The 21,950-nt window shown below is 38.3% G+C and overlaps 1 long non-coding RNA gene across 6 annotated transcripts in view; it reads right to left on the bottom strand.

Moving 5' to 3' along the window:
- Window positions 1-21,749, bottom strand: part of LOC145134246 (uncharacterized) — a 47,278-nt gene extending 25,529 nt beyond the window's left edge. For 3 of the 6 annotated variants that reach the window (XR_013719025.1, XR_013719027.1, XR_013719029.1), the window contains exons 1-4: window positions 21,357-21,749; window positions 20,372-20,425; window positions 20,228-20,293; window positions 20,041-20,129 (exon numbers count right to left, since the gene is read on the bottom strand). This is a non-coding gene — a long non-coding RNA (uncharacterized LOC145134246). Of the gene's footprint in view, window positions 1-19,119; window positions 20,130-20,227; window positions 20,294-20,371; window positions 20,426-21,356 lie in introns of those variants that run through there. The other 3 variants (XR_013719026.1, XR_013719028.1, XR_013719024.1) reach the window with 3 other exon arrangements.
- Window positions 21,750-21,950: the final 201 nt, after the last annotated feature.

Here is a 21,950-nt window from a genome sequence, read left to right as displayed (position 1 = left end):
TTCGATTGAATCACCAACATAAGGTGAGTTCATACCCGTATAATCAATCTTTTAACTGTTTTAAATGCTTTTAAGGGGGGGATACAAGTTAGACACAATGATAATTGTGTAAATTTTTTGTTATAAACATCTTTTAAAGGATTGCTTATGTATTTATAAGTGATCAAAACATTTGAAAAACTCTTTTAAAGTTATGTTACTTTATAGTTTACAAACCTCCATTTTTAAAGTACAATCATAACTTAGTAGATAAAATGAATCTTTTCTTCAAGTCAGTATCAGTTCAAGTAAACATACTAGTCAGCTATAATAGGTATAGTTTAGGGGTTCAGTTTACACTAGAATATAGAGAACATACTAGACACTAGAACATAGATAACATACTATAAAGAGAAACATGGAGGTAGATACAATACACGATAACATAGAGAACATACTATAAAGAGAAACAGGGAGGAAGATACAATACACGATAACATAGAAAACATACTATATACTATAACAAAAGAACATACTAAATTATACCAATGATCACTAACGCATTGTTCTAAACAAAAGGTGATAATAAATTGGGTATACAAGATCAAGATATACCAATGATCACTAACGCATTGTTCTAAACAAAAGGTGATAATAAATTGGGTATACAAGATCAAAATAACTTTAATGTGAGATTATTACACGACTTAGCAATTCGTTTGCTGAAGTTGCGTTTTGTAACCAGAATCTCTTGCAGGGAGAGCATATAGTATAGGTACAACCACATCACATTATGACCTTAATAAAACAAACTAGTTTTAAGGTAGTCAGTACATTCAGTAGAAAGGGGCCCATAATGCTAACTTTATGATTCCTTAGTTTATACATCAGGGATATATATTAATCGGATCCGACAGGTAGTAGGATGTGTGCTTTCCGCTTCATTTCCTGTTCCTTGTTTGGTTGTGCGCTTAAGCAGATTCACCCAGCCTACTATCTATTCGATCTTAGCTATATATATATATATATATATATATATATATATATATATATATATATATATATATATATATATATTTCGTATACATCAAGTAATCATAAGGAGTACCAGGTATGGGTCAGGTCATAGTACACTAATTCAATACACCGTTTTCTAGTACAAAACATACTTTTCAAGTAGAACATTTGGTAGATAAAACTAGAAACTTACCAGTAAAAGGGTTTAATCCATTTTATTAAACCAGTATAACTTAAAGGACCTTAGGTGGTTAATTCTATAATACCTTAGTTCATACATCAGGGTTATATATAATTAATACCCGATAGGTAGTTGGATGTGTGCTTTCCACCTTACTTCCTGTTCCTTGTTTGGTTGTGGGCTTAGGTCAGATTCACACAATCAACTATCCGTTCGATATTAGATTATATATAGCTTGTATAAACTAAGTGATTATAGAAGGAACTATTGTGGTTACTATTTTTACTAAAAGAAATAAGGGTTTAATCCATTTATTTAAACCAGTATAACTTAAAGGACCTTAGGTGGTTAATTCTATAATACCTTAGTTTATACATCAGGGTTATATATAATTAATATCCGATAGGTAGTTGCATGTGTGCCTCCCGCTTTACTTCCTGTTCCTTGTTTGGTTGTGGGCTTAGGTCAGATTCACACAACTATCTGTTCGATATTATATTATATATACCTAGTATAAACTAAGTGATTATAGAAGGAACTATTGTGGTTACCATTTTTACTAAAAGAAATAAGGTTTTCTTAAACAATGTTTTCATCAAATATAAAGGAACTATTACAGTTAACTCTGTGAGTACCAAGTGAATACGCCAGGGTTATATACAACGATGATCTAACAACCAATGGGTTGTGTGCCTTCCGCCTCATTCCTTGTTCCTTGTTTGGTTATGGGCTTAGGGCTGATACACACAATCGATTGTTTGTTTACTCTGGGTTTTATATAACTTGTATCCATTTAGTACTCATAGAAAGGATTGTAGAGTCATTTTTACTTATCTTTCATCAAAGCAGCAAATATAGGATTTTCTGGAGGAACAGGCGAGCTTTTCGAAAAGAACTTACAACTTACATACAACTTACTTACATCACTAAAATCTTATGAACTCACTAGCTTAAATGCTGATCTACGCTTTCAAAATAACTTGTATTCTCAGGAGACTAGTAGACAGGTACGCGCACTGGGATTCAGAAGATGGAGCATAATAGCTTCATGTCTTGTTTTGTTATTTACTTATGTATTCTATGTTATGTGAACCACATACATTGTAAACACTTTTTTCTAATGAAATGGTTGTTTATTACTTTAATTATTATGATACATGTCTTGTGATACTAAACATGACGTCCTCCGCCCCCGAACGTTTCCGCCGTTCCGGTTTTGGGGTGTGACAGATTGGTATCAGAGCATTGTTTATAGTGAACTAAGTATATCAACCGATAAAAGATATACAACTATAAATACAATGGGGCCGAAGTGCTCTGGATAATATTATATTTTAAAAATATAACAATACCTTATAAAATTATATATACGTGCTTATACATATATACATACTAGAACAAGTATCACAAGAAGAACAGAACAGAAGTATTTAAAGGTTGAACACTGCGGTCAAACCTGGACAGTTATGTAATCATAGCTAGGATCAATATAGCCTGATCAACTATATTCATTCGAGATGTGACCGACATGTGTTTGGGAGTGATGTGGTGTTGCAACAGTCTTAAAACTTACCTAACTCTATTCAAGGGAATTATATATCAGAACATAAGGTTAAGATACTATAGGAGTATTTTATGAGACTATAACACAACAACAAGTTTAAAACATACCAAGTACATTACATTAAAATACAATAAGAGTATTTTAGGCACTATATAAATAACCTATGTGATAATTTAAAAGACCCTTACGGATAGGTCTATAATTTTGGAGAGTATACTTCCAAGGTTTTAAATAATTGAGATTTTATAGACTTAGAATTTGTGATCTATGCTTCACTACCTGTTCCTTGTCTGGTTGTGGTTTTGAAGTAGGATCACTTATTCGAAGGTCTATTTAATCTTAAATTATATACAACTTGTATACATTGTGCAATTATAGGAGGACTCTGTAAGGATCACCCCATAATGTTTCACTTAATCTCATAGATTCTTTAGACACTTCCATTCTCGCACGACAAACCCAGATAGATGTAACCACTTCCTCGTAGCAGTCAACAGAAGAGTCAAGGAGGAACAAGAGCAGGTTCATGAGAAGTTTTCAAAGAAGGACCAGCCGACGTAACCAACGCGTCTTATGCGTCACACTAATAAATAATAATCTTGTTTAACTTAATGAGCTAGTGGAGACACTGCTCACATTATGTGTTAGGATTATTTTTGCCACACCCCCAAACCGAAACGGCGGAAACGTTCGGGGGTGGAGGACGTCATGTAAGTATCACAACACATGCATTATAGTAATCAAAGTACAGCCAACCATTGCATTAATAAGTATAAGTTTTACATAAGTATTTTAAACATTTCAAATTCTAACATCAAAGTAGATACAGAAGATGACAGGAGTCGAAGTACGGTACTAGGCAGTCTTCTCAAAAGCTTCGGAGGTGTACCTGTCTACTAGAGCCCTTAGAATACAAGTAAGTTTTGAAAGAGTATCAGCATAAAGCTGGTGAGTTCATAAGCATTTTGTTTTAGAAATACAGTTCTCAGTTCTTTTGAAAAGTGCGATATCTTTCTCCAGAAAACCTTATATTATCTGGTGTAATAAATGTATAAACCTTAAGTAAAATGATCCTTTGATATCTGTTGAAAGTGTTCCTCAAGAAAATCCCATATTTTCTTATGAAAAGCATGATTAAGCCCATTTCTTCTATGACTTCTTGGTTCATACTAGTCACGCATAAACCAAGGAGTTATGGAAGAAATATAAATATTCGTTAGTTGATTAATAAACCATCTGTTTATAAAATACTAATGTTTACCCTGGGAAATCCTGCATTTCCCCTATGTGAAAGTTATTGAATTACCCGTTCTAAATCGGAAAGTACAAGTATCTACCATACTTATATTGTTTAAGCATTGTTCCTTTCGAAAACCATGGCTACTCCCAGTAATGTATATTAGTCTTATTACATAAATAAAACTAATTGAAAAAGTGGTGATCTGAATCCTGAAGGTGTTGTTAATACCCTTCTGTGATCACTTAGTTATTAACTCTAAAGTTAGTTCGTTCGATCTATTATTACATAAATACATCGTTGTTATCTACATTGCGAGCTTTATGACCATACATTAACTTGATATGGCGCGAATCGGGCACCAGTATCCTTTATGACTTTGTCACCCGTAGACCTGTCGGTCCTACTGTAGCTAGCATCAAGGTACGGGATAGTCAGTCCTGTATAGATCTATACACAAAAATCACGCTCTCCTTCGAGGAGACTCTGGTTCATAAGGGGTAGTCCTCCACTTAGTTTAGTTTGTAAGCGCCCAAGGACGTGTCTCCAATTAGATTAACGACTTTACAAGTAATAATACAGGAAAAACCCTTTTTGTTATTAACATGAATCCTTATAAAATAATATCTTTTGTTTCATGATTCATAAGTTCATTTCCTTAGTTTTGAAAACCACTTTTGCAAGGTTTGTATCCTAACACGTTTTGTAAAACTGATTTCTATATTCGATGTATATTAATACTGGAAATATATTAAACAAAATAATATATTTGAACACAAGATTACTTGTGCTTTTACTTGTATTCCCCCCTGAAAACATTAAAAACTCAGAAAAAATGTAGGGGTATGAACTCACCTCGAGTGAGTGGTTTGTATGAAAGATCGGTATGAGATGTTGAGTGTCAAGTGAAGCCTCGAACACAACTGGATCCTATTTAACATGTAATAACACATACATGATTCAAATTAGGGTATTTCACGACTAGACATGATAGGAAACCACTCTAGGGACTTGGAAACACTTGAACTAAGTGTCAAAACCACATGTGATTGAGTGAAGGGAGGTGTACAGCCACCTTAAGGGTGTGTACGGCCATGGGTGTGCGGCCCATGAGTGTACGGTCGTACACTCATGATGAGATGTGCTTTTGAGGTGTTTCCAAGGTTCTAACTAGCATCCAATGAGTGTTCTAGGTCCCATGCTTAGTTGTAATGCAAGTTTGAGGCCAATAAAGATCATCAAAGTGGGTTTACGGCCCTAAGAGGTGTGTGTGCGGCCGTACAAGGGGTGTGCGCCCGTACACCCTTCATGTTCATGCCAAATTTGTCGACTTTAAGGTGAATCAAGGCTAGGATCATGTCCAACTAGAAGATAGGGGTCAAACTCTCACTTTGGAGGGCCTTTAAGGTGTGTACGGCCAACCCTATGAAGGTGTGCGGCCGTACTCCTTCAAAGGATGAAGAACATGATGAAACTTGATGAACCAAGGCTTGAATCAAGAGGTCTTTCAAGTATAACAAGCTAAAGGATGGAATACTTACGTTTTTGAAGCCTTGGAGGGTTCACGGTTGAGTAAACTTGAGAGAGAATGGAGTAGTGTGCAGCCAAGGGAAGAAAGGAATGAAGGAAGTGGGTCTACTCATATATATAGGGGTGGATGTGCAGCCATAAGGGGGTGTACGGCCGTACACCCATGTGTACGGCCGTACACTCCTCCTAAAGGAGTGTATGGCCCGATTTGCTACTTTATGACTTTGATAACTCACTCCTAATCTCAACCTTGGTTGTACTCAAGCTTAGAACACTTAAACGAACCCTTAAACAGTGCTAAAAGATAATAGAAACGAGTTTAATATTGATTGAATTGACTAGATGTACAAGATAGAAGTTCCGGGTTGTCACATCATCCCCCCGTTAGAGGGAATTTCGTCCCGAAATTCAAGAATAGAGATATAAATCATGGACTTGGAAAAAGATGAGGGTACTTCTGTTACATAGAATCTTCACGCTCTCAAGTGAATTCAGGTCCCCGCTTGGCATTCCAGCGAACCTTCACTATCGGGATGCGACTTTGTTTTGTTCGTTTAACTTCCCGGTCCATGATTTCAACTGGTTCCTCTACGAAGTGTAAACTCTCGTCTAGTTCGATCTCATCGAGGGGAATCACAAGTGTCTCATCGGACAGACACTTCTTTAGGTTCGATACGTGGAATACGGGATGTACGTTGCTAAGTTCTCGGGGTAATCGGAGTTTGTATGCTACGGGACCGATCCTAGCGAGGAACTCGAATGGTCCAATGTATCTTGGATTTAGCTTTCCACGCTTTCCGAAGCGTATCATGCCTTTCCAGGGTGAGACCTTCAAAAGGACACGGTCACCAACCTGGAATTCCAAGGGTTTTCGTCTCTTATCGGCGTAGCTCTTTTGTCTATCTCTTGATGCCTTTAGTCGTTCTCGGATTTGTACGATCTTTTCAGTCGTCTCTCGGATGATTTCAGGACCCGTGAGAGTGATGTCGGGGACTTGACCCTTGACTAGCTGCGTGTCACCCACCTCAGCCCAGCACATAGGGGATCTGCACTTACGGCCATAGAGGGCTTCAAACGGCGCAACCTTGATGCTGGTATGGTAGTTGTTGTTGTAAGAAAATTCGACCAAGGGTAGACGAGTGTCCCACGACATGACAAAGTCGATGACGCAGGCTCTCAACATATCTTCCAATGTCTAGATTGTTCTCTCGCTCTGTCCATCTGTCTGTCTATGATAAGTCGTGCTCATATCCAGCTTAGTTCCAAGAGCCTTCTGTAGTGATTGCCAGAACCTCGAGGTAAACCTGCTATCTCGATCGGAGATAATGGATACAGGTACCCCATGAAGGCGAACTATTTCCTGAAGATATATTCGTGTGAGTCTCCATTTTGAAGTTTTCTTTGATTGGTAGGAAGTGGGCGGATTTAGTCAGTCGATCGACAACTACCCAGATGGCGTCGTGCCCACTCAGAGATCTGGGTAACTTAGTGATAAAATCCATTGTAATAATTTCCCACTTCCACTCAGCTATCTCTGGCTGCTGAAGTAAACCTGTGGGCTTTTGATATTCTACCTTCACTTTGGCGCAAGTCAGGCACTTGCCCACGAAAGTAGTGATCTCTGCTTTCATGTTCGGCCACCAATATAGTCGTTTGATATCCAGATACATTTTATCTGAACCTAGGTGAACGGAGTATCTAGTCTTGTGAGCTACGTTCATGACAACTTCTTTGTAACCGCCGTACTTTGGGGTCCAGATCCGGTTCATGAAATAGTAAACTCTGTCTCCCTTGACCTCTAAGTTCTTTTCCATTCCCCGCAATGCTTCATCCAACATGTTCTCTGGTTTTAAGGCTTCCAGCTGAGCCTCTCGGATTTGGGTGGATAATTGGGAATGGATGGTCATTGTCAATGCCTTCACCCTACGACCTGAATACTCTTTCCGGATAAGGGCATCCGCTACCACATTGGCCTTGCTGGGATGGTAGCGTATCTCGCACTCGTAATCACTGAGTATCTCTACCCATCGTCGTTGTCTCATGTTCAGCTCTTTATGATCGAGGATATATTGTAGGCTCTTATGGTCGGTGAACATTGTGCACTTGGTTCCGTAGAGATAATGTCTCCAGATCTTTAATGCGAAGACCATTGCTCCTAACTCTAGATTGTGAGTTGTGTAATTGACTTCGTGTGTTTTCAGCTGCCTCGAGGCATATACAATAACCTTTCCTCGTTGCATGAGTACACATCCTAGGCCCTGATTGGATGCATCACAGTAGACAACGAAGTCTTCCGTCCCTTCAGGCAGGGACAAGATAGGTGCGCTGCATAGGGCCTGCTTCAATGTTTGAAATGCAGTGTCTTGCTTTTCTCCCCAACTAAAGGTTACACATTTCTGTGTCAGGGTGGTTAAAGGGTTAGCGATTTTGGAGAAGTTTTGGATAAACCTGCGATAATTGCCGGCGAGACCCAAGAATTGGCGGATTTTTGTGGGTGTATTTGGTGCTGACCAATTCTCAATCGCTTTGATTTTGGAAGGGTCCACGTGTATGCCTTCCTCGCTAACCACGTGACCAAGGAAAGTTACCTTCCTGATCAAGAACTCACACTTTGAGAACTTTGCATATAGTTTCTCCGCCCTTAATGTTTCTAGCACTAGTCTCAAGTGTTGTTTGTGATCATTCTCGCTCAGAGAATAGACAAGTATATCGTCAATGAACACGATCACGAACTTGTCTAGGAAAGGGCGGCACACCCGATTCATCAGGTCCATGAATACTGCCGGTGCATTGGTTAAACTGAAGGGCATTACTACAAACTTGTAGTGTCCGTAACGAGTTCAGAATGTTGTTTTGGGAACATCATTCTCGTGAACTCGTAACTGATGGTACCCTGATCTAAGGTCTATCTTTGAGAAATAACTGGCTCCCTGAAGTTGGTCGAAGAGGTTGTCGATTCTGGGTAGGGGATAACGGTTCTTGATGGTAAGCTTGTTCAGTTCTCGGTAATCAATGCACATCCGAAAGGATCCATCTTTCTTCTTCACGAATAAGATCAGGGCTCCCCAGGGTGAGGAACTCGGCCTTATGAATCCTTTGCTGATCAGCTCATTGAACTGGCTGGATAACTCTTGCATTTCTGTCGGCGCTAGACGATAGGGAGATTTAGCTACAGGAGTAGCTCCGGGGATTAAGTCGATACGAAACTCGACTTGGTGCTCAGGAGGAATTCCTGGAAGATCTTCGGGGAAGACATCAGGAAAGTTGCAGACTTCGGGGATGCTCTCGAGGTCTTTAACTTTTTGCGTTTCATCAACATGAGCTAGGAATGCATGGCATTCCTTCCGCAGATACTTCTGGGCTTTGACGCATGAAATGATACAAAGATTCGAACTGAGTTTATCACCATAAATAGTGAGGGCTTCGCCAGAGCGAAGATTGAGACAAATAGCTTTCTCGTAGCAAAGGATATCAGCACGATTGGGGCTCAACCAATCCATGCCGATTATGACATCGAAGCTCTTTATGGAAACTGGAATAAGATCGATGGGAAAGGAATGATCGTCTAGGGTAAGAGTACAGCCTATGAATATGTCGTTAGTGCTCTCTTTCTTTCCATTAGCCATCTCGACGGTAAATGTTTCAGTTAAAGGTTGGGATTTACATTTGAGTAGATGCTTGAATGCATGACTAACAAAACTCCTCTCCGCACCAGAATCGAAAAGAATGCATGCATAAGATTTGTAAAGGAGGACCGTACCCGTAACAATGGTAGGATCAGCGACTACTCCCTCCTGGCCCATAGCTAGCACCCTCCCTGTGTTGCCAGCTGTCGTCGCCTTGGGGCAGTTTGTTTTGAAGTGCCCAACCTCTCCACATCCATAGCAGGCTTGACTAGCGCCCGCCCCAAGAGTCTGATTGGTTGGTTGGACTGGTGCCTTGCAGAATCGAATTGTGTGCCCCTTTTTACCACAGCTGGTGCACAACATCTCCAGGCACTGCCCATGATGATGGTAGTTACATTTGCTGCATAGAGGTAGGTTTCCAACATAGCGGCTGGGGGTTGTTGGAGTAACGGGAACTGCAGCACGAGTAGTAGCAGTGTGGACTGCCACTGTTTGTTGTTTCTTGGAGGACTCCTGCGAAGACTGCCCCTTTCGTTTGTTCCAAAACTTTTTTTTCTTCCCACTACTCTCCTTTTGTGGCTCGGGAATGGCTGTCACCTCATCAAGATCGACCCCATAATCTATCAGAGTCTGCGCCAGACACTTGGCGCTGTCAAAAGTAGTGGGCTTAGCAGCCAAAACATTCCCTTGAGTTGGGGGCGTCAGTCCCCAGATGTACCTCTCAATCTTCTTGCTTTCCGGGGTGACCATTCCCGGACAGAGAAGAGCCAGATCGCAGAATCTAACCGTGTAGGCAGCAATGTCGGAACCCTTCATCTTTAGGTTCCAGAGTTCGTGCTCTAACTTTTTCACCTCGCCTCTTGGGCAGTATTCGGCGAGCATCAGTTCCTTCAGATATTCCCAACCCATGACATTAGCCACTGGAAGGGTTAGGGATTTGACTTGACCATTTCACCAGATCAGTGCTCTGTCGGTGAAAGTGCAGGCGGCAAACTTCACCTTGTTTGCTTCGGAACAGACGCAAATTTCGAAGATGGATTCGATCTTCTCGAACCATCGAGTCAGAGCAATAACACCTCCATTGCCGTCGGAGGATTTGGGTTTTGCGTTCATGAAGTCTTTGTAGGAACACTCCTTTTGATGTCCCTGATCACCGAGGTTCTGAGGATGAGTACCACTTTCGGATCCACCAGAGTTTACTTGCGACATTGTTGCAGTCACGACAGCTGTAACCTGGAACATAACAGGATCGAACTGAGGAGGTGGCGGTGGCGGAGTGTCGCTGTTCCTTCTGGTGGGTCTTCTTTGGGGAGGCATCTTGTTCTAGAACAATCAGGAAGAAGAGGATGATAAGTCCCCTGAATTTAAATCAAGATATATGAAACAAGATATATTTCATTCTGAAAGTTAAAGTGTTCTACGAAGCGATATGTAAAGGAGGGTTACTATTGCAAGTAACTATCACTAAGAAGGAATATGTAGCAACACTTGGAATGAATCTCTATACGGTATTCGACTCTAGCTAAAATACTCTTATAGTATTTTAAGTTGTATGTTTTGTTCTATCGATATCTGATGTATATATATACTTGGTAAGTTTTAGGCTTGCTGCAACACCACAGTCACTCCCAAGCACATGTTGGTCATGTCTCAAGTAAATATAGTTGATCAGGCTATAATGACCCTAGAAATGATTACATAACTGTCCAGGTTTAACCATAGTGTCCAACATCCAAATACTTTTATTTTGTTCTACCTATGACTCTAATTCTGTTATGTATGTATATTTGTATACATCTTATAAAATACTTATATTTCATAAGTATACTTTTAGTTCAGAGTACTTCAACCCCTTAGTGTTTATAGTTGTATACCATATAAGGTTCGGTATACTTAGTTCACTATAAACAAGAGCTCTGATACCAATCTGTCACACCCCCAAACCGAAACGGCGAAAATGTTCGGGGTGGAGGACGTCATGTAAGTATCACAACACATGCATTATAGTAATCAAATTACAGCCAACCATTGCATTAATAAGTATAAGTTTTACATAAGTATTTTAAACATTTCAAATTCTAACATCAAAGTAGATACAGAAGACGACAGGAGTCGCAATACGGTACTAGGCAGTCTTCTCAAAAGCTTCGGGGGTGTACATGTCTACTAGAGCCCTGAGAATACAAGTTTTGAAAGAGTATCAGCATAAAGCTGGTGAGTTCATAAGCATTTTGTTTTAGAAAGACGGTTCTCGGTTCTTTTGAAAAGTGCGATATCTTTCTCCAGAAAACCTTATATTATCTGGTGTAATAAATGTATAAACCTTAAGTAAAATGATCCTTTGATATCTGTTGAAAGTGCTCCTCAAGAAAATCCCATATTTTCTTATGAAAAGCATGATTAAACCCATTTCTTCTATGACTTCTTGGTTCATAATAGTCACTCATAAACCAAGGAGTTATGGAAGAAATATGAATATTCGTTAGTTGATTAATAAACCATCTGTTTATAAAATACTGATGTTTACCCTGGGAAATCCTGCATTTCCCCTATGTGAAAGTAATTGAATTACCCGTTCTAAATCGGAAAGTACAAGTATCTACCATACTTATATTGTTTAAGCATTGTTCCTTTCGAAAACCCTGGCTACTCCCAGTAATGTATATTAGTCTTATTACATAAATAAAACTAATTGAAAACGTGGTGATCTGAATCCTGAAGGTGTTGTTAATACCCTTCTATGATCACTTAGTTATTAACTCTAAAGTTAGTTCGTTCGATCTATTATTACGTAAATACATCCTTGTTATCTACATTGCGAGCTTTATGACCATACATTAACTTGATATGGCGTGAATCGGGCACCAGTATCCTTTATGACTTTGTCACACGTAGACCTGCCGGTCCTACTGTAGCTAGCAGCAAGGTGCGGGAGAGTCAGTCCCGTATAGATCTATACACAAAAATCACGCTCTCCTTTGAGGAGACTCTGGTTCATAAGGGGTAGTCCTCCGCTTAGTTAAGTTTGTAAGCGCCCAAGGACGTGTCTCCAATTAGATTAATGACTTTACAAGTAACAATACAGGAAAAACTCTTTTTGTTATTAACATGAATCCTTATAAAATAATATCTTTTGTTTCATGATTCATAAGTTCATTTCCTTAGTTTTGAAAACTGCTTTTGCAAGGTTTGTATCCTAACACGTTTTGTAAAACTGATTTCTATATTCGTTGTATATTAATATTGGAAATATATTAAACAAAATAATATATTTGAACATAAGATTACTTGTGCTTTTACTTGTATTCCCCCCTGAAAACATTAAAAATCGGAAAAAATGTAGGGGTATGAACTCACCTCGAGTGAGTGGTTTGTATGACATATCGGTATGAGATGCTGAGTGTCAAGTGAAGCCTCGAACACAACTGGATCCTATTTAACATGTAATAACACATACATGATTCAAATTAGGGTATTTCACGACTAGACATGATAGGAAACCACTCTAGGGACTTGGAAACACTTGACCTAAGTGTCAAAACCACATGTGATTGAGTGGAGGGAGGTGTACGGCCACCTTAAAGGTGTGTACGGCCATGGGTGTGCGGCCCATGAGTGTACGGCCGTACACTCGTGATGAGATGTGCTTTTAAGGTGTTTCCAAGGTTCTATCTAGCATCCAATGAGTGTTCTAGGTCCCATGCTTAGTTGTAATGCAAGTTTGAGGCCAATAAAGATCATCAAAGTGGGTTTACGGCCCCAAGAGGTGTGTGTGCGGCCGTACAAGGGGTGTGCGGTCGTACACCCTTCATGTTCATGCCAAATTTATCGACTTTAAGGTGAATCAAGGCTAGGATCATGTCCAACTACAAATAAAGGGGTCAAACTCTCACTTTGGAGGGCCTTTAAGGTGTGTACGGCCAACCCTATGAAGGTGTGCGGCCGTACTCCTTCAAAGGATGAAGAACATGATGAAACTTGATGAACCAAGGCTTGAATCAAGAGGTCTTTCAAGTAAACTTGAGAGAGAATGGAGTAGTGTGCAGCCAAGGGAAGAAAGGAATGAAGGAAGGGGGTCTACTCATATATATATAGGGGTGGATGTGCGGCCATAAGGGGGTGTACGGCCATACACCCATGTGTACGGTCGTACACTCCTCCTAAAGGAGTTTATGGCCCGATTTGCTACTTTACGACTTTGATAACTCACCCCTAATCTCAACCTTGGTTGTACTAGAACACTTAAACGAACCCTTAAACAGTGCTAAAAGATAATAGAAACGAGTTTAATATTGATTGAATTAACTAGATGTACAAAATAGAAGTTCCAGGTTGTCACAATTTTCTTTCGTGCAACTGGTAACAGTTATTCAATTCACAGATATTCATTCGAGGATAGCCATTTCTGATTCATAAAGTTTATTTTATATACTCTGTTATTAATTGTTTCCAGAACCCTATGAACGTCAGAACCAGATACACTCAGACCAGGGATAACTTAGTTTAAATATCACTAGTACAATACCTACTTCCACTCACCACCATGGGCACATCTCAGGAATGTTGTCAGAAACATTGAGAATAGTCCAGCAAAGCGTGAAACTATTAAGTGTAATTAATATGTTGGAATGCATCTAGTGATGACCATCATTACTCACGAGATCATTCTTCGCCATGCAACAGATTCATGTCTTCACAAGGAGGGAACCAACCAACAGGCGAAGCACCAATTCTGCAAATAGACCCCGCTACTTTTCAGACTGCGGTCACAGCTGCTGTGATAGCCGTTCTGGCACAGTTTAATACTAATAACGCCAGCAAAAGAGGAAGCGGTGCCGGTTATGCTAATCACAATAGTAATCAAGGGAACCCACGAGTGTTTGCTGACAAGGACACCTCAGACCAAAAGCCTAAGAGCAATAAGCGAAAGTTCTGGGACAAACAGAAGAACAAGTCGGCTCAAGGTTTTACCCAGAGGCGACAGCCCGTGACTACCCCTGCGGTCACAACAGCAGTCACAACATCTGGCACTTCATCTGCCACTACCACCTCCGTCAAACGATATGCTGGAAACCTTCTGAGGGGCGACAAATGCACCTTTCACCACAACGGAGCTTGCCGAGATATGCAGTGTAGCAATTGCAGCAGGAAAGGGCACACTGCCCGTTTCTGCAAGGCGCCGACACGGCCAATCCCCCAAGTAAACCTGGCCTGTTTCAAGTGCGGCAAATCTGGACACTTTAAGAGGAATTGTCCAACAGAGAGGAAATAAGAAGGAGCTCGTTTCTGTGGAACTCAGACTCATAACATCACTTCAACCACCGATGCTGGTATAGTTCAGGTATGCCATGCATGTGGTGAAATGGGGCATGGCAAGAGAGACTGCCCAACAGAAGGAGGTAACGGAGGAAATGGAGGAATCTAACGAAAAGACATAAAGGAGCAACGAGGAACCCCGCTTTTGAAGTTTTTGGTACGTCTTCGAGCTAAGAATTACTTTAAAAATTAATTTATATTTATATAAGATTAAAACTTGGGGAAAACACTTAAAAGTAATTATAATAACTCACTTATCGGAACAAGTCACAGTATTCAAGAGAACTAAAAGATCTGTTCAGAGAAGCTATGATGGCTTAGTATGTACATCAGGGTTGTGCATAGCTAAGATTTTGCAGACTTAGAGTGAGTGATTCCGCCTTAATTCCTGTTCCTTGTTTGGTTGTGGATTTGAGGCAGAGTTACTCAGTCGACTGTCTAATTCATCTTAATTATTCATAACTTGTATATTTCAGGCGATCGTAGTGGTACCGAGGAGGATCGTAGTATAAAGTATCGACACTAGTTATCAAAGCACTTTCACAGTATGTACTCGCTCATTGCGGTACGATACGTAGAAGTGTTAACATCAAGGAGAAAACAGAAAGCACTAGAAAGTATACACAGAGTACATTGTCGAGCACACTAGGGATACATCATCGTATAACAGTCGTTTCTTTCAAATCGGGCAAACTTTTGTTCAGTGAAGAGTCCGTTTCTATCATTCGTCATGAATTGGCGTGGTCCTCACCATACTAAGTTCATATGTTTCTATCGCCTTGACCGTCAAATTCACAAAACCTTCGTCATTCGTAAAGACAGTCCGACCTAGACCTCAGTTTTGTCCCTCGTATTCTAAAACCCCGAAGTACTCATGCGAAGAGTACTTTGCCCTCCGAAGCCTTTCCGCCATACGTTCAGCAGACCTTCCCGAAATACCACTCGTTCAACAGACCAAGTTGAAGCACAGAGGCTAAGGACGAATACAGCCCACCTATCACTATTAAGTGTATACGCGAGGGTGGTATATAATTATGATTACGCAGATTTAGTATGTGTGCTTCCGCCCTATCTCATGTTCCTTGTTTGGTTGTTGACCTGGGGCAGAATCGCACATCCGAACGTCTTACTAATCTTAATTATATACGACTTGTATACACGAGGTAATGATAGAGGGACCAGGTATGAATCCTATCATGAATAGTAGAGCAAAGTTGCCATCAATTCAATTCAACCGAGTGTCAGACCCATTTCTACTATCAGTTAGCATTGTTTAGAGTTTGTTTAAGGGTTCTAAGCTCAGTACAATCAACCTTTGGGTTTTGGGAAGGGTCAGCTAAATTCTTCGCGTTGAAATCGAGTCGAACACTCCATCAAAGGGAGTGTACGGCCGTACACATGGGTGTACGGCCGTACACCCATCTTGGTCGTACACTCTCCCCCATATGAAGGGTATCCCTTCAATTCTAGTCATTTCTCACATTCCCAAGTCCAGAAAATCGATTCTCTCTCAAGTATCATCGAGTTCTTCATCATAGATCTTCAAAAACGTAAGTGTTTCTTCCATCTTTGAGTTGTTATCCTTCTTAATCATGTATCCCCCTTTGATTTCAACCATGGAAATCATCTTTTTGGGTAGATCTTCAAGATCTTCATCTTTCACCAAGAACACCAAGAACACACACTTGTTCTTGGTGGCTGTGAACCCTCTTCAAGCCTCCATAACGTAAGTATCCTTTCCTTATGCTTAGTATACGTTAGGAAACCTTGTTAAACACCCTAGAATCGACCATAACTCAAGAACAAAAGGAGTGTACGGCCGTACACCCTTGCATGGCCGTACACCCCTCAAAACACCCCAAAAAGGGCCTCCAAAATGCCAACTTAGTTCATATTCTTGTTGAGCATGAGACCCACTAGTTTCCCCATTGTTGAAACACCCTTTTGTGCATATTTTACCATGCGTGTATGGTTATACACTCCATGGCCGTACGCCCATGGCCGTACGCCCATGGCCGTACGCCCATGGCCGTACACACCATTTTGTGGTCGTATACACCCCTTTGATGAATCACATGTGATTCTAACACTTAGTCCAAGTGTTTCCTAGTCCCTAACGGTGTTTCCTTGCATGTAGTTGCTTTTAAACACTATATTAATGCCAATATATGCCATTATATGTCATTTAGGATTCGTTTGTGTCTCGGGACTTCATTCGTGGAACTTCTCATCCTTACGCGCTTATTCGATTGAATCACCCACATAAGGTGAGTTCATACCCGTATAATCAATCTTTTAACTGTTTTAAATGCTTTTAGGGGGGGGGGGATACAAGTTGGACACAATGATAATTGTGTAAATTTTTTGTTATAAACATCTTTTAAAGGATTGCTTATGTATTTATAAGTGATCAAAACATTTCAAAAACTCTTTTAAAGTTATGTTACTTTATAGTTTACAAAACTCCGTTTTTAAAGTACAATCATAACTTAGTAGATAAAATGAGTCTTTTCTTCAAGTCAGTATCAGTTCAAGTAAACATAATAGTCAACTATAATAGGTATAGTTTAGGGGTTGAGTTTACACTAGAACAGAGAGAACATACTAGACACTAGAACATAGAGAACATATTATAAAGAGAAACATGGAGGTAGATACAATACACGATAACATAGAGAACATACTATAAAGAGAAACAGGGAGGAAGATACAATACACGATAACACTGAGAACATACTATATACTATAACAGAAGAACATACTAAATTATACCAACGATCACTAACGCATTGTTCTAAACAAAAGGTGATAATAAATTGGGTATACAAGATCAAGATATACAAATGATAACTAACGCATTGTTCTAAACAAAAGGTGATAATAAATTGGGTATACAAGATCAAAATAACTTGAATGTGAGATTATTACACGACTTAGCAATTCGTTTGCTGAAGTTGCGTTTTGTAACCAGAATCACTTGCAGGGAGAGCATATAGTACGGGTACAACCACATCACATTATGACCCTAATAAAACAAACTAGTTTTAAGGTAGTCAGTACATTCAGTAGAAAGGGGCCCATAATGCTAACTTTATGATTCCTTAGTTTATACATCAGGGATATATATTAATCGGATCCGACAGGTAGTAGGATGTGTGCTTTCTGATTCATTTCTTGTTCCTTGTTTGGTTGTGGGCTTAGAGCAGATTCACCCAGCCTACTATCTATTCGATCTTAGCTATATATATATATATATATATATATATATATATATATATATATATATATATATATATATATATATATATATATTTCGTATACATCAAGTAATCATAAGGAGTACCAGGTATGGGTCAGGTCATAGTACACTAATTCAATACACCGTTTTCTAGTACAAAACATACTTTTCAAGTAGAACATTTGGTAGATAAAACTAGAAACTTACCAGTAAAAGGGTTTAATCCATTTTATTAAACCAGTATAACTTAAAGGACCTTAGGTGGTTAATTCTATAATACCTTAGTTCATACATCAGGGTTATATATAATTAATACCCGATAGGTAGTTGGATGTGTGCTTTCCACCTTACTTCCTGTTCCTTGTTTGGTTGTGGGCTTAGGTCAGATTCACACAATCAACTATCCGTTCGATATTAGATTATATATAGCTTGTATAAACTAAGTGATTATAGAAGGAACTATTGTGGTTACTATTTTTACTAAAAGAAATAAAGGTTTAATCCATTTATTTAAACCAGTATAACTTAAAGGACCTTAGGTGGTTAATTCTATAATACCTTAGTTTATACATCAGGGTTATATATAATTAATATCCGATAGGTAGTTGCATGTGTGCCTCCCGCTTACTTCCTGTTCCTTGTTTGGTTGTGGGCTTAGGTCAGATTCACACAACTATCTGTTCGATATTATATTATATATACCTAGTATAAACTAAGTGATTATAGAAGGAACTATTGTGGTTACCATTTTTACTAAAAGAAATAAGGGTTTTCTTAAACAATTTTTTCATCAAATATAAAGGAACTATTACAGGTATGGGTCAGGTCATAGTACACTAATTCAATACATCGTTTTCTAGTACAAAACATACTTTTCAAGTAGAACATTTGGTAGATAAAACTAGAAACTTACCAGTAAAAGGGTTTAATCCATTTTATTAAACCAGTATAACTTAAAGGACCTTAGGTTGTTAATTCTATAATATTGTAGTTCATACATCAGAGTTATATATAATTAATACCCGATAGGTAGTTGGATGTGTGCTTTCCGCCTTACTTCCTGTTCCTTGTTTGGTTGTGGGCTTAGGGCAGATTCACACAATCAACTATCCGTTCGATATTAGATTATATATAGCTTGTATAAACTAAGTGATTATAGAAGGAACTATTGTGGTTACTATTTTTACTAAAGGAAACAAGGGTATAATCCATTTATTTAAACCAGTATAAGTTAAAGGACCTTAGGTGGTTAATTCTATAATACCTTAGTTTATACATCAGGGTTATATATAATTAATATCCGATAGGTAGTTGGATGTGTGCCTTCCGCCTTACTTCTTGTTCCTTGTTTGGTTGTGGGCTTAGGGCAGATTCACACGACTAACTATCTGTTCGATATTAGATTATATATACCTAGTATAAACTAAGTGATTATAGAATGAACTATTGTGGTTACCATTTTTACTAAAAGAAATAAGGGTTTTCTTAAACAATTTTTTCATCAAATATAAAGGAACTATTACAGTTAACTCCGTGAGTACCAAGTGAATACGCCAGGGTTATATACAACGATCATCTAACAACCAATGGGATGTGTGCCTTCCGCCTCATTCCATGTTCCTTGTTTGGTTATGGGCTTAGGGCAGATACACACAATCGATTGTTTGTTTACTCTGGGTTTTGTATAACTTGTATCCATTTAGCACTCGTAGAAAGGATTGTAGAGTCATTTTTACTTATCTTTCATCAAAGCAGCAAATATAGGATTTTCTGGAGGAACAGACGAGCTTTTCGAAAAGAACTTACAACTTACTTACATCACTAAAATCTTATGAACTCACCAGCTTAAATGTTGATCTACACTTTCAAAATAACTTGTATTCTCAGGAGACCAGTAGACAAGTACGCGCACTGGGATTCAGAAGATGGAGCATAATAGCTTCATGTCTTGTTTTGTTATTTACTTATGTAGTATATGTTATGTGAACCACATACTTTGTAAACACTTTCTTTCTAATGAAATGGTTGTTTATTACTTTGATTACTATGATGCATGTCTTGTGATACTAGACGTGACGTCTTCCGCCCCCGAACGTTTCTGCCGTTTCGGTTTTGGGGTGTGACATGCATGAACTATGAGGTTGTTGCAACTGTTTTGGATCATGATTATCATTCTTTGAAGAAAAAAATATTAAGTACAAACAAAACATAACTTGGGTCAAATAATGATCAAGGACTTCCTGACCAAGGTTGCGCAACTAGGGTCTGCAACATAGACCTTTTAATAAATCCATAATGAAATAGAAAACCAATTTAGAGTGTAATTAAAAAAAATGAACTAATTAATAATACCTTAAGTGCATTGGCTTTCCTTTCGCAATCACACACTAGTAATTTCATGATCTTACTTGGGTTGAACACATTACTCATTTGAGAAGCCACTGTAAGTGAGTACGATTGTTAAATGAGCATCTAATAAATGTATAAAAAAATTAAATAGTTTCCAAATTTAAACATATGAGAATAGGAAGATACATACCACTATACCACTGCTTCCATTTGAACCAAATTGATGTGTATCCAGTCTCCTTCTTGAGTGATCCTTCTACATTTGTATGAACATGTTTAATCTTACAATATGACTACAATAAAGCACTATTTTAAAAAAATGTCAGAATTTTACCTGGTCACTTTGAAAAATAGAATCAAGTTGCCATCGGTGGTCAAACACGAATCCCTGAAACACCATAAAAAATAAGATTAAAAGTCAAAGGGAAATTCAGGAAGACAAAAAAAAGGCTCAAGTAAATGTCAACATACCCGGCGTTTACTTTCTTTTTTGTTTTACCTTCTTTTTCTTTTTAGGTCTATGTGAAACTTCCATGGAGTCAAACTGTAATTGCTTTTCATAGTCTCCCACTAAAAGGGTGTTTGGCCAAGCTTATTAAAAATGCTTTTAACTTTTTAACTTATAGTTTATTAGCTTATGGTGGTGTCAAAACGTTATAAGCTGATAAGCCATTTTTATTGTTTGGAAGAAAAAAAAACTGCTTATATGTGTAAAATTACCAAAAAATAATTTCCTTTTATATTACGAAGTTTAGGCTTAAGGTTTTTTTTTATGTTTCAGAATCAACAAGATTAACATTGTTGGGGTCCATAACCTAAATTACATTCCAGTTTTCATATAAGCATCTTAAGAACTTCATTCAAAAAAATCATGCACTTTCAAACTATTACAGAATTGAATAAACATATACACCTTCAAATTGTTCTAGTTATCATATAAGCATCTTAAGAATAACATCTAGGTTCAACTGATAAGCACAAGCACATAGGTAAGCAAACTATTACAGTACATAAAAATTGGAGTTTGTAATTCTTGAAACTCACATAATGAGCAATTGAATAGAAAAACTGTTACAGAATATAACTCCTCGTTATTTCATTCAAAATCAATTCATATTTCACATTCAAAGGTAAACAAATTTCTATTTTACAACTCTTTTATGAGTGTGTTATGCATCAATTGATAAAACCAACAAAATAATATAACAAAAACTAGGGAAAAAGAAGAATAATGAAAGCTACGAAAAAAATTGACATCAAGGGAGGGCTCGACAGCAGGATAAAAAATCGACAGCAGAAAAAATTTAACAAAAACGAACCTTAGATGGGTGCGACTGTCTCAAATGTTATTCGGTGCGACAATCTTCGTGTTCTTTCCTCAAACTGTAGCAAATTGGATTCAATTTCTTTCCTGTATGCCTGAACAAGAGTATCACCTAATCCGTAATATCAAATAAAACATGTTTAGGGCTTCCTTTACACAGTCTTCGTGTTCTAAACTCTTGTACCGTCGAGATGAAGACCAAAATCGAAAACAGAGAAAACACCAATGGGAAAAACGACGACGATATGGGCTAAGGGGGATTGTAGAGAAACCAGGGTGGAGGGACAACGAGGCAATGGTGACCCATGAGACAACAACGAACGCATGAACCCTAGCGGTTCAGATTATGTCGAGGGTAATGGGAATTAGGGGCGATATGAGTGATGTTTTCAATATGCAGTATTAACAAATATTCAATTTTAAATTTTAGGAATATATTAAATTTGAATGTTTTGACAAATCTTCAAATTTAAATTTTCTGAATATATTCAATTTGAAAATTTTGACAAATCTTCAATTTTGAATTTTCCCAATATATTGATTTTGAAAATTTTGATATATATATATATATATATATATATATATATAT

The sequence above is a fragment of the Lactuca virosa genome, chromosome 8 (assembly GCF_052849685.1).
Source record: "Lactuca virosa cultivar CGN04683 chromosome 8, Lactuca_virosa_CGN04683_v6, whole genome shotgun sequence".
Lineage (NCBI taxonomy): Eukaryota > Viridiplantae > Streptophyta > Magnoliopsida > Asterales > Asteraceae > Lactuca > Lactuca virosa.
Note: the sequence above shows the minus strand (reverse complement) of the source record. Positions and strands in the feature narration are given on the sequence as shown.